The sequence below is a fragment of the Cyprinus carpio genome, chromosome B17 (assembly GCF_018340385.1).
Source record: "Cyprinus carpio isolate SPL01 chromosome B17, ASM1834038v1, whole genome shotgun sequence".
NCBI lineage: Eukaryota > Metazoa > Chordata > Actinopteri > Cypriniformes > Cyprinidae > Cyprinus > Cyprinus carpio.
The window spans coordinates 5,886,354-5,901,563 of NC_056613.1; the positions used below are offsets into that span (position 1 = coordinate 5,886,354).

At 34.7% G+C, this 15,210-nt stretch overlaps 1 protein-coding gene across 1 annotated transcript in view; it reads right to left on the reverse strand.

The window, feature by feature from the left end:
• LOC109106848 (synaptosome associated protein 25b) overlaps positions 1 to 12,645 on the reverse strand; it is a 44,524-nt gene extending 31,879 nt beyond the window's left edge. Inside the window, 1 exon segment of the mRNA XM_042743309.1 lies at positions 12,478 to 12,645. The gene's annotated coding sequence lies outside the window, so the exon portion shown is untranslated.
• Between the last annotated feature and the right edge of the window lie 2,565 nt (positions 12,646 to 15,210).

The following is a 15,210-nucleotide window of genomic DNA, read 5'->3' on the forward strand; positions in this document are numbered from 1 at the left end:
GTAAATTTCACAAATAATACAAACAAACAGCAAGAAACATATATTACAATTGAGATTTTAAAGTAGAAAAACCAAATATTTTCTTGTAAAATATGCTCCAATAATTTATATTATTACTTTCAATAATCTTTTTATTTACAAGCTCTAAAAATCACTTTTACAGTGCACTGAAAAAAATTTGGTGTAATACTCAGAAATTGCTAGTTAATTTCACAAATAATTGCAATAGTAAAATAGTATTTTATTTTATTTATTTCTTTATTTAGTTTTTGTCAAATGTACTCCAATAATCTTTTTAATTTACAGCTTAAAAATATATTTTTGTGTGGGTTTGTGTGTATCTGAATAAGATTTGGCCATTTATTTACAAAATTTACTTAACTACAAAACATTTTCTAGCAGTTATAAATTTCAATCATAAAGATACTTTCCTCTTTGCGAAACCTTTATTAACATATTTTTTTTGTTTTCAATTAATGAGGGTAAATTATTCAACGTACAAGAATGAGAGTTCAATAAACACACATTTGTATACACCAATACAAGGGCATGTGCATTGCATTTTTCTTTTTAGTATACAAAAGTTCATTTCGTTTAGCCCTTTGGCAAGTGTTGTGCTGTGCAAACCACCTCTGACGTGAAGAGCAAGTATAAAGGTTGATATATATTGCCTTGACATTGAGGAACAGGTTTGTTGAACTCTGCCTATATAAAAAACAGGAACATGACTTTATTACATACTTCTAGTGATTATTCATTTGGGAGAAATTACCTTTTTATATTCATGAGTGAAAACATGCCATTACGTTGCACAAATGACAAAAACTATGCATCTATTTATACAGTATGTCCATTTAATAGAGAAAAAGAAAAACCTTCTCTGAATATGGTTATTATTACCTTTGTACTGTTGTCTCCAAACAATATTTGCCATCTCCATTTGTATTTAATGTGATGGTGATGGATCTTGATTATTATAAATAAAGAACTAGCACAGAAGAAAAACATGGTTTAAAAGGCTGAAATATTTTGATGCGCATAAATCAGATACATCTGGACTGAAAAGGACACATAATTTAATTTCTGCATCAAATAACCTCCAGTTCAACGTTTTAGCAGATTTTCCAACTAGACACCTTTGATAAGAACTAGCTGATGCGAAAACGACCCTCGCAATGTGATGCTTAATGTTAACGACAGGCCAAAACCATTAATGACTCAGCTGCTATTGTGAATATAAAATAAGCAGAATAATTAACAGAGTCCTCAGAGTGATCTGACATTTTCACAGAACAGCATCCAGCTGAGTCTGCCTTTGAGATATTTATGCAATTTTACAATCAAAAAAACAAATAAATCACACTAAAAAAGCAACAGCATATGATGAACAACATACAGTCAAAATCACTATTATTTTAAAAAATAATAATATTGGGAAATTTTTCTGCTACTGCATATGAATATAATAGGGCTGTTAAAGGGAAAAATTTAATCTTCAAAAATGAAAATTCTGTCATTAATTACTCACCCTCATGTACTTCCAACCCCGTAAGACTTTCATTCATCTTTAGAACACAAATTAAGATATTTTTGATGAATTCCGAGAGCTCTCTGACCCTCCCATAGACAGTAAGGTTCCTTACACGATCAAGGCTCAGAAACATGGCAAGGAAATCGTTAAAACAATCCATTTTTAACTACTGAAGTCACCTGGATTATTTTAACCATTGTCTTGCTATGTTTCTGAACCTTTTTGCATTTTGTCAGACTTTATGCAAGAGTTTATTGTAGCTTATGACAGATTAACCTCCAAAGAGCACATTTTAAGCAAATCTTCATGTTGCTAGCAATATCAGGTAAGCGCTGACAAAGAAAAGAGCAGATGCTTCTTTATAACATATCCCAGTACAAATCCCAAAAGCACATTGCTCGGCAGGATGTGTCACCCTGCACACTTAAGAATAGCTGGCAATGATGAAACATAGAATAAAAAGTCTGCCTGATGAAGGACAAAAAGTTCACTGAGCATTCAACACAATGAGGAAGAAGATGAATGTGACCCCAGTCATCTACAGCCAGATGTTACCATGTCCTCCTCCACATCTCATGAAGAGAGCAATGAAAGAGTGTATTTTATATCAGAAGAGAGGCCATAAAAAGAAAATGATGTTTTGGATAGAGGTCAGTGAGATAAACAGAGCCGTCATTCAACATTTCAGTATATCCTCCAAAAGAGATCGAACTGCCTCCCCTCTAGAGACCTGCTGCCTGATGTGTATTAACCCCGTCAGGCTGCGTCACATCAGCCATGCTGGGCAACACGGGGCTACAGATTTAACCCACTACTCAAAGAGGATTTATGGCCCACTGGCTCTCTTTATACCAAGCTTACGGCGTTGTCCCGCCTCTTCTGTTGAATTCATTTACAACAACTTATGAGATTCATTGAAAGAAATCTCTCACACCATTATTTGTCAATTCAACCGATTACTATAGTTGAGTTCATGATTTTTTTTTTTTTTTTATATTAAAAAACTGAAATAAAAATGAATAAAAATTATGTACTATATATATGTAATTATATGTCCAGTACATATATATATATATATATATATATATATATTTGTGTTTTTATATATATATAGATATTTGTGTTTTAATATATATATATATATATTATTTTTTTTTTTTAATGTGATATTGTAAAATAAAAATAATTGTAAAATAAAAATTGAAAACTGAAAATATAAATAATAGTCTCTCTCTCTCTCTATATATATATATATATATATATATATATATATATATATACTAAAAATTAAAAACAGTCTCAGTTATAGTGTATAATACATAATAATTGAGTGTATTTACACATAAATATATTCTGTAATATTGCAGTTAGTGAATAAATCCTCTATAAAAACATTTTAGATTATCCTGCTTGGCATAATGACAGGAACTGGCTATGACCCTGTGGGGAAACTTTTACTAAAGATTTTTCTCCCCATAAAACACTTCCAGCACTGTGTTATCTGGCACAGGCACACAAATAATTATAGTCATATGTGATGTTTACTCTTGCAGAAGTGCCTTTATGCATGATTTTGTCTCATGCCACACCAAATGTTCCCTTAATATGCAGCATAATCAGATCGCATTCCACTCAAAACCATGTCACTGGATATTCCAGCTGTGACCTCCATCCTGAAGCTGATACTGCCTTGTATATCAGTAAAAGCAAAACTCTTTCCACTCCTCTACCATTACCTGAACTCACGTTCCCTAGACAGCCATTAGACAGCAAATCCCATTCAGTTTAAAGCTTGATAACCATGACAACCAGAAAAGAGGGAGAGAACGAGAGGAAAAACAAAGGAAAACCAAACTTGATTTCAAACATGACATATCACTATCTAGATGTTTACATGCCAACTCAGACAACAATAAGGCACAGTAAAGGACAGAAATAGAGGGAGAAAGAGAAAATGGTGGGACATCCAAACAGCACAGACAAGTGCTGGGTAATTTGCAAGTTACCAAGCAACCTGAAGAACCATACAATCATAGAAAGCAGATTTCCATCCAACCTATCCATCTTGTTCCACATCAAATAAAGAGATCATCTATTTTATTTACCTATATTAAAGGAAAAGTTCCCCCCAAAATGAAAATCTTCTTAAGATTTACTCACTCACAGACTATTCAAGATGTATAAATGAGTTTGTTTCTTCATCAGAACAGATTTGGAGAAATTTAGCATTTCACTTGCCCACCTTAGCAGTGAATGGGTGCCGTCAGAATGAGAGACCAAACAGCTGATAAAAACATCACAATAATCCACAAGTAATCCATATCACGCCAGTCCATCAATTAATGTATGAAGTGAAAAGCTGTGCGTTTGTAAGAAACAAATTCATCATTAAGTTGTTTTAACTTTAAACCATTGGTTCTGGCCAAAATACTAGTCCATAATCCATAACCACGGAAAACTAGTCCATCTCCTGTTGTCCTCTCACATTCAAAATCCACCAACATATTTATTTTGGACTGTTTTTGATTGCTTTTGCTTGTAATGGTGCTTGGTCTGTGCATATTTTCCTCCTGATTCAGACAAGATGACTTTTTCACTCAAGCAACGGTTTGAAGTTAATAACATTTTAATGATAGATTTGTTTATTACAAACATGCACCTTTTCACTTCACAAGATGTTAATGTACTGGTGCCATGTCTGTTACCTTGGGATGTTTTATCAGCTGTTTGGACTCTCATTCTGACGGCACCCATTCACTGCAGAGGATCCATTAGTGAGCAAGTGATGTAATGCTGAATTTCTCCAATGAATGTTCAGATGAAGCTACAAACTCATTTACAGTACATACTGAATGGCCTGGGGTTAAGTAAATGTTCAGCAAACTTTAATTTTTGGGTGAACTATTCATTTAAGAGTGTGAGAAAGTCATACTGATTTGGAACAACATGAGGGTGAGTAAATGATGCCAAAATTTTCATTTGTTGGGTGAACGATCTCTTTAAAAATAGACTGCATCACATGCACCATGTAAGATGGTTTGAAGAAGAGAAAATAAACTCCATGTAACCCCCCAAGAGCCCTTTTAACTCTAATAATCAACTATTAAATCCTGCTCATTACTAAAGCACAGCTCATCAAACCTAATCACCCATTCAGACACCTTCCAAAAGACAACAGTTCTCCGAGGTGTGATAAAAAGCCGAGAAAGTGGGGTATAGTTAACATGAGTCAGCCGTCTGCGAAGCGTGTGATTAAATATTTTAATGTAACTGTCACGAAAACAACAGGTTCCATTCCTCAGACCGATGTCTTGATGCTTCCGCCGCACAACAAGGTCAAATGCACAGGTCAGCTACAACCTATCCCCAAACGTACACATCTATAAAATTACGAAAATGTCAGGAGAATTGAATCCTGTAACTCCAGAGGAGGTATGTTAGCAGCAAGTGAATTGGCAGTGTTAATGTCCTAATGTCAACAGAATTTCAGTTAAGGCTGATATAATACCTCCATTTGGAAAACATGCTGAAGCACATTATTCATGCTCGGCGTTGCACTTGAGGAGGCGTAGTCGACTCTGAAAGTAGGGCACACGATCATGATCTCAGCTCTGTGATGGAGAGGATGTCACGTATAGCTGCTCTTCTTTGTTTCAGTAAAAACGCATTGAAGCCAATATTCCAATACATCTTCTCATATGATACTCCCTATGCTCTTCTAAAACAGATTTGATACAAAAATAAAGCTTGAATATTATTATATTCCTCATTATTTTGACGCTTTCCCATCATTAACATCACAACGGTCTCCAATTTCTGATCCCACTGCATTTAAAATGAGTCTTTAACTCAAAATCTTTTGAAGACGCATAGCTTGGAGCATGTGCTGTAAGATGGAGAAACCTTCAGAAGTGCATTGTGGGTTTCAGATGCAGCTGTTTCTATGTCAAGGACAGTGGAAATGTCAGTGCTGCACACTGGCACATCTGTCTCTGCTTTTATAGTGAAGACATACATTATTCACCGAGAACTATGAGGTCAAGATTATTAATGCAACATTGTTTTTGTGTAGAGACACTGGGCTGAACATAGACATGACTGGATCATATAAAACCCACAATGCACTAGGAATAAATAGGACCAGATTCTGTTGTGTAATGGTATTTACATTTATCATAAAATGCATAGTTTGAATCTAAAGTCTGTTAGTCTGTTTATTCATTCAAAGCTATTGTAATATAACTTTTTTCTTATGTGGAAAAAAATATTTTCATGCAATGAGCTTTCAAGGTTGAATTTCCATAATAATGACTTAATTTTGAGTCTGTTTCTCAAACAAAAGCTATCATATGGCTTTAAAAACTTGGGAGTTTGACAGTATCAGTCTTTATTCACTTTCATTATATTGAAAAGAGTGGCCAAGATTTATATATATATAAAATAAATAAATAAATAATAAAACATCCAATTTAAAAATCAATATTTCTTTAATGCAAGCTGAAATATTTCAAAATGTAGACTATACTGTGAATACACTGTTTATGTCAATTTCTAAAAATTAATAATACATATTGCTGCTTCTGCTTTTTTTTTAACCCTTTACCTGTTGTAAAAGCAGTGTAACACACAGCCTCTCATAGCTTATCACTAGACATCTTACTTTTATAAGACTTCATCTCATATCATACGTTTTATGTCTTTAGTTTTTAAAGATGATGAGGTGACCATTATGAAGTAGATTGTTGAGAGGCATGTTTTCTCCTTTTATTAGTTTGTTTGAACCAAGGACATTGATAATACCTGGAGAGATCTATCCGTTAGTCCATTCATCTTAGACCCTTCAATAGTCACTATCCTCAGCTGTGATGTCAAATCACAGGCATTTCATGCATTTAAAAGCCCTTGAAGAAAATCAGCACTGGAAAAACATCTAACAAACTATTTACAATGGATGAGTTGCTTGAAAAAAAATTCTGGTAAAATATACAGCTATTTTTGAAGTGCCATAACTGGAAGATAGTGTAATTACAACAAAAAACTATATATATATATATATATATAGGAAATATATATATATAGTATATAAACAATATTAAAAATAACACTGGTCCTTTAAGGTGTATTGTTTTATTGCTCATTTAATTCAATTATATAACATGTTATACAAAACAAACATCAAATAAAGCGGATGGAATGTAACTCAAAAGCCCTTTGCTGGCCTCCATGACCAAAATGTCCTTGTCAACATATTTAACCCAACCCTGTGCTTCCAAAGGTCCCGCCCTCCAATGCTATCCCATGATTCCTTCATATGACACAGTTCACAAGGGACCATCTGGTCACATATGACCCCCGGGATATGCCTCCAACACACCACAGGCTTATCTCCATTAAAACCCTGATCCCGGGATCAAGGAGAGTCCCTCGAGCAGCGGCCGGCCTTCTGCTGAGAAACTGTCTTCATCAGAGAGATACAAACCAGCATGCTCCTATGTGTTGCTTTGGAAATATTGTGCATGTAAACAAAATCTGACATCAGTTTTGTATTTTTCTCGTTATGTTTGCAGACAGAATCCGTGGAATGGCAACTGGTCCTAAATCAGTGGCAAAATGGAGATTTTAACCCAAGGCCATATTTGTGCTGTGAGTCTATTTTCTCTCTCCTTGCCAAAGGCAAGAATGGGGATGGGAAGCAAATGTGAGGTAGAAAGGTGGAATTTATTTCTGACACAGGCTATTTGTGTTCAATATTTCTTGTTTTATATTATTCATTAGTTTTTTTTTTGTTGTTGTTGTTTGTTTTTTTGACTGTGCATCAAATAGCTTTACTAAAAGGAGGGAATGCATTCAGTGTGCCAGAGGAGAGGAGATGAACTATTCAACAATTAATTTTCTCACAGGTTTTCTGCATGGAATTCATGAATAAAGCTCAAATGCAACAAGGGATCTGTATCTCAATGCATCACATTTCCTCTAAGATATATGTGAACATCTGACCTTTTAAGCCTTTAGGAGGAACAACAACACATACTTAACAATATCCAGAGTATGACTGGAGCTCCATATTTAAAACTCTACATGGCAGGCATCTTAAAGTTGAAGAAAGGGTGAATAAAACATGAAGCAAAAAAACTAGGCCAAAAAACACTGTACTATAAGAAGCCATGCATGGGCCATTGGCTACAGTAAATGGCATTATAACAACAGATCACTATTAAAATGTATCCTCTATGAATGTATGAATTAATAAATGCATGTAATGGACCCTTTTCACATTTTGGTGGTTCTCAGAAGTCATCATAGTTGGGTTAACAAATATAGTGGTGAACAGAAACAACATATGTAATTTTTGTGCATTCCCATTTGTCCCAACAGCAAAAGAGCAAAAAATCCATGATAGTGTTTTGATGACTTTTCCTCTTTTTTTTGAGGAACTGATAACATTAGAAAGGAAGATATTAAATTTGCCATCACTGCCTCAGCCGTTAATGATAATATATTTTACAGTTTTTTTTTTACAATGTTCATTGAATTTACATTTAATTTAAAACATTTAAATATTTAAAAACCTCACTATTTGTGATGTTAATAACTGTGTAAATGCGTCACACTCTGTGAAAATGGTCCACATAAAAAAAAAAAAAGAAGAAAAAAAATATATATATTTACTTTCTCAATGCACATTCCTGGTCTTATTTGTGCACAATGCATCAGTGCACATTATATGAAATAAAAAAATTGCTTGTGTTTGTAATCTTTAATCAGAAAGTAATATCCCGTTCTACCTCTGCAACTATATTTCTTTTCGTCTGCTATCACAAAACCCCTCCCCTCCGGCTCCAAATGGTATATTTTTCACAAGCCAAACAATTCCGAAAGGAAGGACACACGTTTCTTCTAATAGAAATGAGAAGTCATATTTCATTTAGAAATACATCAGTATGCTGAAATAAAACAGGTTGTGATTGACATTCAAAGCACACAAAAAAAAACTTAGTCCAAAACTCTTAAAAAATGAAGTTTCCAAATGGAGTTTTTGATAGCAAAGCCACAGAAGAACCATTTTTTGGTTCTGCAAAGAACCTTTCAGTGAACAGTTCTTAAAAGAACCACTTTTTCTTAGTGTGAAGAACAGTTTAATAATCTAAAGAACCTTTTGCCCCTATTGTACAACTGAAAGGTTCCATGGATGTTCTTCGATGGCCATGAAGAATCTTTATTTTTAAGAGTAACTCTTCTAAGATTCTTCTCAACTGTAAGCCAACATGCAATGACAACACACATGAAACAGCATCAAAACATTCATAAAAGCAAACCGTGCATACTTTTCAAGGATGTAACCCGTGTTTTACCCCGTGACAAGCAGAAGAGGCACAGCAGACATGATACGGTTACGAAGAACAAGCCGTGAAATGTGCTGTGTTATCAAAGACCACATGTCCCTTTTTTGAAAAGAGGGAAAAAAAAGATGACAGTCTGCCCTTAGAAAATGTTGCTATTCTGGGTAAATGCCACAGATTGCACACAGACAAGAGACGCAACCCTAAGGACGCCACAAAACCTGCTGGATACCGCCACCTTAAAAACATGTAAAGTTTGGAATGATTATTCGAAAACTTCACGATTATATAATTGTCATATTTGTGTCAGAGCGTTGGCTGTGTAGTGCAGCAGCGTTCGGGAGGTTCAAAGCAATCATCTTTACCAGAGGGGATTACAGCTTTAAAACCAAAGTGAGTGTCCCATTCAGGAAGGGATAAAGCCCAGTGTACTAATCTGATGGAGCGGAGGTAGCTTGTACGAAGCCATCCATTAAAGCCACCAGCCATAGTAATTTCTGCGGGCTGCTAACTTTCTCTCTGACCCTACAGAGGAGCCCGAACATGTTAGCATTGCACGCCTAGAGCAGAACATGAGCGTGTCATCTGCACAGCCCGTATGCACAGCATGGACGGCATTAGTCACCGCCAGAGTCATCGAGAGAAGAGAACATTACAGCAAACAGACAATTCGCATTCGACTGTTTGACATACGGCGCATCCACGCAGTCATATGCAGCCTAAGGAGCGTGTTATATCACAATCTCTGACTGATGTGATGTTTCTGTACATGTCACAACGTAAAATCACTGCTGAATCACACAACGTGAAGTGATTTAGAAACAAATTCGGTCTTTTTAAATAGAAAATCATCAGACAAAAAGTACAGTGCATATATTACATTTCCATGGATGAAATATGTTGTCATATGCAGTAAAAACATATATGAAGCCTATTGGAACAATTTCATATATTAACATATATATATATATATATATATATATATATATATAGCTCATAAAATATGTATGTTTATGAATGTGTAATATATTTAATACAATAAATAGACATGTATATCTTAAACCCTTGATATTATATAAGTAAAATATAAAAGATACACATGTATTTAAAAAGAGCATGAATACAAACCATAACCATATACAAAACATAATCCAATAATATTGTTTACATATATATATATATATATATATATGTATATATTTGCAAATAAAACAAAAATTATTAGATTACGTTTTACAAGAAAATTGACATTATTGCATTTAAATTTAAGTTATTTTACTATTTAAATACTACTTTTCTACTTTAAAATTTTAGGTTTAACTCAATTTAAATGTGAAATTTTCTTGCAATTTTTCAGCAAAACAATTATATACTATTTATTTAGTGCATATACAAATTTTGGTATGGGAATTTTACATATGTGAATGAGAATGTATGTATGGAAAAATTATTGCCTTATAGGTAGCATATATGACAATATCATCTTGATATATGGCAATATATGTCATATATTACATTTCCATATGGATAAATCTGGTGTAGAAACAATTTTCACTCAGAAATTGCTAAAAAACAAAACAAAACACAAATACAAAGAAATGGCAAGTAACACATTGAATTAAATGTGAAATTTTGAAGTAAAAAAAAAATGCAATTGTATTTTCCTTATAAAACATATTCCAATAATCCTTATTTTATTTACAACTTTGAAAAAAGTCATTTTTACAGCTTAGTTAATATTGCCTTTGATGTCTGTAAATAATGCTCCAAATCCTTTTCAGATAAATGTATCACTGTTTTGATTCATTTTTAAACACCATGTGTTAGGAAAAGCAGTGCTAGACTTCACACTGTGGAACAGCCTTGGAACAAAATGCATACAGGTAGAAGGTGTGCCCAAAATGTTAATTTCCACCTGCATCAAGCGCATCAATTATTTTCTAAAACTGGATAATTTTGACACTAATCTAAAAAGAAAGCAACAATACAACATCCACACATGAACCCTGAACAAAGAGCCTTTCTGTTCAATGTCACTAGCCTCTCCGAGGGAAGAGTTCGGTGCCAACACCCCGTTGGAAAATATAAAGCTGTAAACAGACCTGATGACAACGAAAACACACCCTGGCCTAGATAAACAGTTATGCAATCTGTACTGGCCACTTCCCCCCAAAACAGAATAGCAATGTCAACATTACAAGTCCCAAGGCTCTCCTTGAACATCGATGTCTGTTGGCTCACTGCACATGGAGAGGTGTGACAAACATTTGGCAGTGTTGATTGATATAGAGAACAGCCAAACCTTTAAATGCAATTATGGTCAGGGCCCAGCTGCCCTTCAATGTGACTTCAAACACATTTATCATCTATCAACAAGCTCATCTTACATTCCACCAATGTCTTATGATATAGTATTGCGTTAACATAAGAGCAAGTTAACATAACACCATGGAGTATAGGGTTATATAGATAAAAAAGAAAAGAAAAGAAAAGGACAGCTATGGTTGCCAGAGTTTTGTTGCAAAATTACTGTGACAATATTTCTGGCATTATGATATGGCATATTTTTGACTATATATGTCATTAAATTATTTAATGCTAATAAACCAACTTATGCTAATAAACCAACTTATGGGAACCTTTAAAATGCAAGAATTTAAAATAGGTCTCTTCATCAACTGTGGTCAATGATAACATGAAGGCAAAGCACAACAATAAACACCTTCATTAAAATCAAAGTAAATAATTAAATAAATATCAATTAAATATACTAAATGCAACACAGAACAATCAACTGCACATATCTGACACTCAAATAGGATCAAATTAAAATTTTACATAAAATTCATTAAAATGTGATTCCTCACACAGGTAATTTTAGGAACGCCCCTTTTCCATAAATAAAAAAAGATTTCACATTTTCCTTATTAAAAAAAAAACCTTAAATGTATTTTGCTTTGTTATGTATATCTGCATTTATGCATGCATTTTATATTTATATTTAACAAATGCATACTGAACATCTTTACATTTTTCTCCATGAATATAGAATAAAATGCATGTTTTTTTTTTTCATTTAGAATATATTAACTTAACTTGCAGTTAATTATTTAAGAGATTTTTCCTATAGCACGGATTCTCCATTACAATCACTTACATTTTTAAAGTGCACTCAACCATTATATGAAAAAACCTTCCCCCTCCTACAGTATATGATTGCAAATGCAGTCCAGAATAACCTTACTTGTTGTTTGAGTAAACATTCTTTTTATAATGTACGTCTTGCAGGTCTAAAAAAAGACGCTTGACTTACACAAAAGCGTTAATTCTATGCTAAAATAAGTAGGTTTGTCCTTGTTCGGTGTATTTTTAATGTTTTGGCGGGAGCGTCTCTTAATGAGCGCTCTCCGCGGTGCTGAAATACACACAACAGGCATGAGCACGAGCCAACGCTTTGAATTGATCAGTTACAGCTGTGATATCTCTCCGAAACTTCATCGAAGTAAACACGCAAACTACACTATGAAAAAAATACGAGGTGAACCTGTGGGAGTTGAGCGCCTACTGCTCATGTAAAAAGCTGTGCAAAAAAATCAAAACACCTACCTCGCACTCGATGAACCACGTTGGGGTTGTTACTATCGCCTTGCCTCCTTCAGCACTGATTTGGGTCACCTAATGCGCGTGCACACAGCTCTGGAGTGAGTGAGTGAGTGAGTGAGTGAAAAAAACCTCATCCCTCATCAAAGATGGCGTGCCCCTCTGACATCATAATGAGCCTCATTAGGGCGTGCCCATACAGCCCCTGTGTGAGTGTAAATGTCCCCGCCCTCATCCAGGATGACGAGCCATTCAAACGTCATAATGACCCTCAGCACTAGGGCGAGGCTGCTAGAGATTTAGCGCTCGTTGATCCCTGCTTTATGTTATATTGGAATGTATGGGTTCTTTGGCTCCATCTGATTAATTGTGATTGGGAAATTAAGCAGTTCTCCTTTAAAATGCTAGGAAATGACCTTGGGAATCACCTAATAGACTGTGGCCTCAGAGCAGTGGTTCTCAACCCTTTTTGACTCCAAAGCTTCATTGTTCAGGACAATATTTTGAAACTACAGACATCGTTAAATTAAAATCAACAACTGTTATTTCACAATTCAACACCACATTTTAGAAAAGTAGTAAAAAATGTACTTAGCCTCAGGACATTCAAGATGAAGATAAGTTTGTTTCTTCATGGGGACATATTTGGAGAAATTTAGTATTACATCACTTGCTCATCAATGGATCCTCTGCAGTGAATGGGTGCCGTCAGAATGAGAGTCCATACAGCTGATAAAAACATCACAATAATTCACATGTAATCCATTATTTAATATCTTGTGAAGTGAAAAGCTGTGTGTTTATAATAAACAAAATTTAACAATTCAACTTTAGCATTTTAACTTTAAATCATCACTTCTGGCCAAAATACCAGTCTGTAATTTATAATAACGCTTCCTCCAGTGAAAAAGTCCATCCTCTGTTGCCCTGTCACATCAAAATCTACTAACATATTTGTATAGAATTACACTGGACTGCTTTCACTTGTAAATGGTGCTTGATCTGTGCATATTTCTCTCCTGATTCAGACGAAACAATGTTTTCCACTGGAAGCATTTTAATGATGGATTTGTTCACTACAAACGTGCAGCTTTTTGGATGAACTACTCCATTAATCTATTCAAAATGCTCTGAGTAAAATATCAAATGAAACAGAAGTTTGCTGAAGTCCCTTGATTTTCCCCTTTTTCTACATTTACAGTGGGTTTTGAAATGGATGCCTTGTTTGTATTTCCAATATCTTTATAAAAGATAAAAAAAAAACATTGCTTGTTTGTTTCTTGCCCCAAGCATCAAGTCTCCCTGATCTTCTAATGGGAGCAAGATCAGATAAAGGTGCTTTAGCTATAAAGACTTACAGATTCAGATAAGGGGCACGGATCAATAGCACTTATTTAATTATTTAATGGCTTTTGGACTTCTAAAGGTTCTTGCTTACTGTTCTTTCAGTTTGTATTTGTAACTACAGTGTGTTTCTGTGGAAGAGGATGTGTTAGACAAGGTTATTGTGACTTTGGAGAAGGAGGACCTGAAAGAGAAAGAAACAGAAAGCTAGTAGTACAAAACAATCTGGCAAAGTGCTTCACTACATTAAAACAAATCAAGACATAAAATCTGGATACTTAATTCAGCAGGACAGATGAAGGTCAAGAATCTCCTGAGATAAAGTACTGTCCAGCGAAGAGGCAAAAAGCAGTTTGACTGTTTAAACATGCAATGTACAACAAATCACACACACCCCTTAGACAGCAGAGGAGAAAAGAACTCCTGGAGGATACGAATATTGACCCAGCACATGCAAATGAGACAGTATTGCTAGTCAGTGCAACATCCAACAAACAGGAAACCCTACTAAATATATTGATTTACACTTACAAGACTATTACGGCTAAAAAAATCCATGTCTTTAGCACCCAAGTCTTGTTTACTGTCTGAAGATGCCGCTGTTATCCAGAATGAAGTCTGGCATAATGATGTCTTGATGACATTTAAATTCAGATTAGGTTGTGAATTGGGTTTTTATTATGAGATGTGATTTACATACCATTGCAGCTCCTTTCTGTTCGCACCGGCAGAGCGAGTGCTGATTAATCCTGAATTCTTTGACACAAGTGCACATTTACAGGACCCATACTGTTACCAATTAAAGCTCATTTATTTAAGCCAGATTCCCTTCAGTCTTTCTTGTCAATCAGCACTGCCAGAACCTACCCCCACAACACATCAGAAAGAGCCCTTATCCTATGTTGCTCATGGTAAAAAAAAAAAAAAGGTGGGAAATCTGTCATTAACCTCATCATCTGCCTACCATCGATGATTGCATGCTGAACTGTGAATAAGCAGCAGAAACAATATCCCATCTTTGTGTAGGCTTAATCGCACTGCTGCAGATGCAGATAATTATATAGGAGAAAATTCATGTGAAATAATAAAAAGAGGCACATTTACAGAGAGCCACCTTTCTAAATATATTGTGCGCATCTTAATAATTCAAATGCATATGACATCCAGCATATTACAGCAGCATGGAACATCACAGTTTTTAAAGGACTCACTCTCAAATATCTGATGAGGTCAAATTGGATCAACTAACTTGAACATGCAAATTAACCATTAATTATGATCTTTTACAATTTGGTATTTTAGACCATTATTGGACTAACCACAAAATTATGAGAGGCTGTGATGTATTAAGGACAGATAATGGAATACTAGCTTTTACTGCACAGTACTACAGTA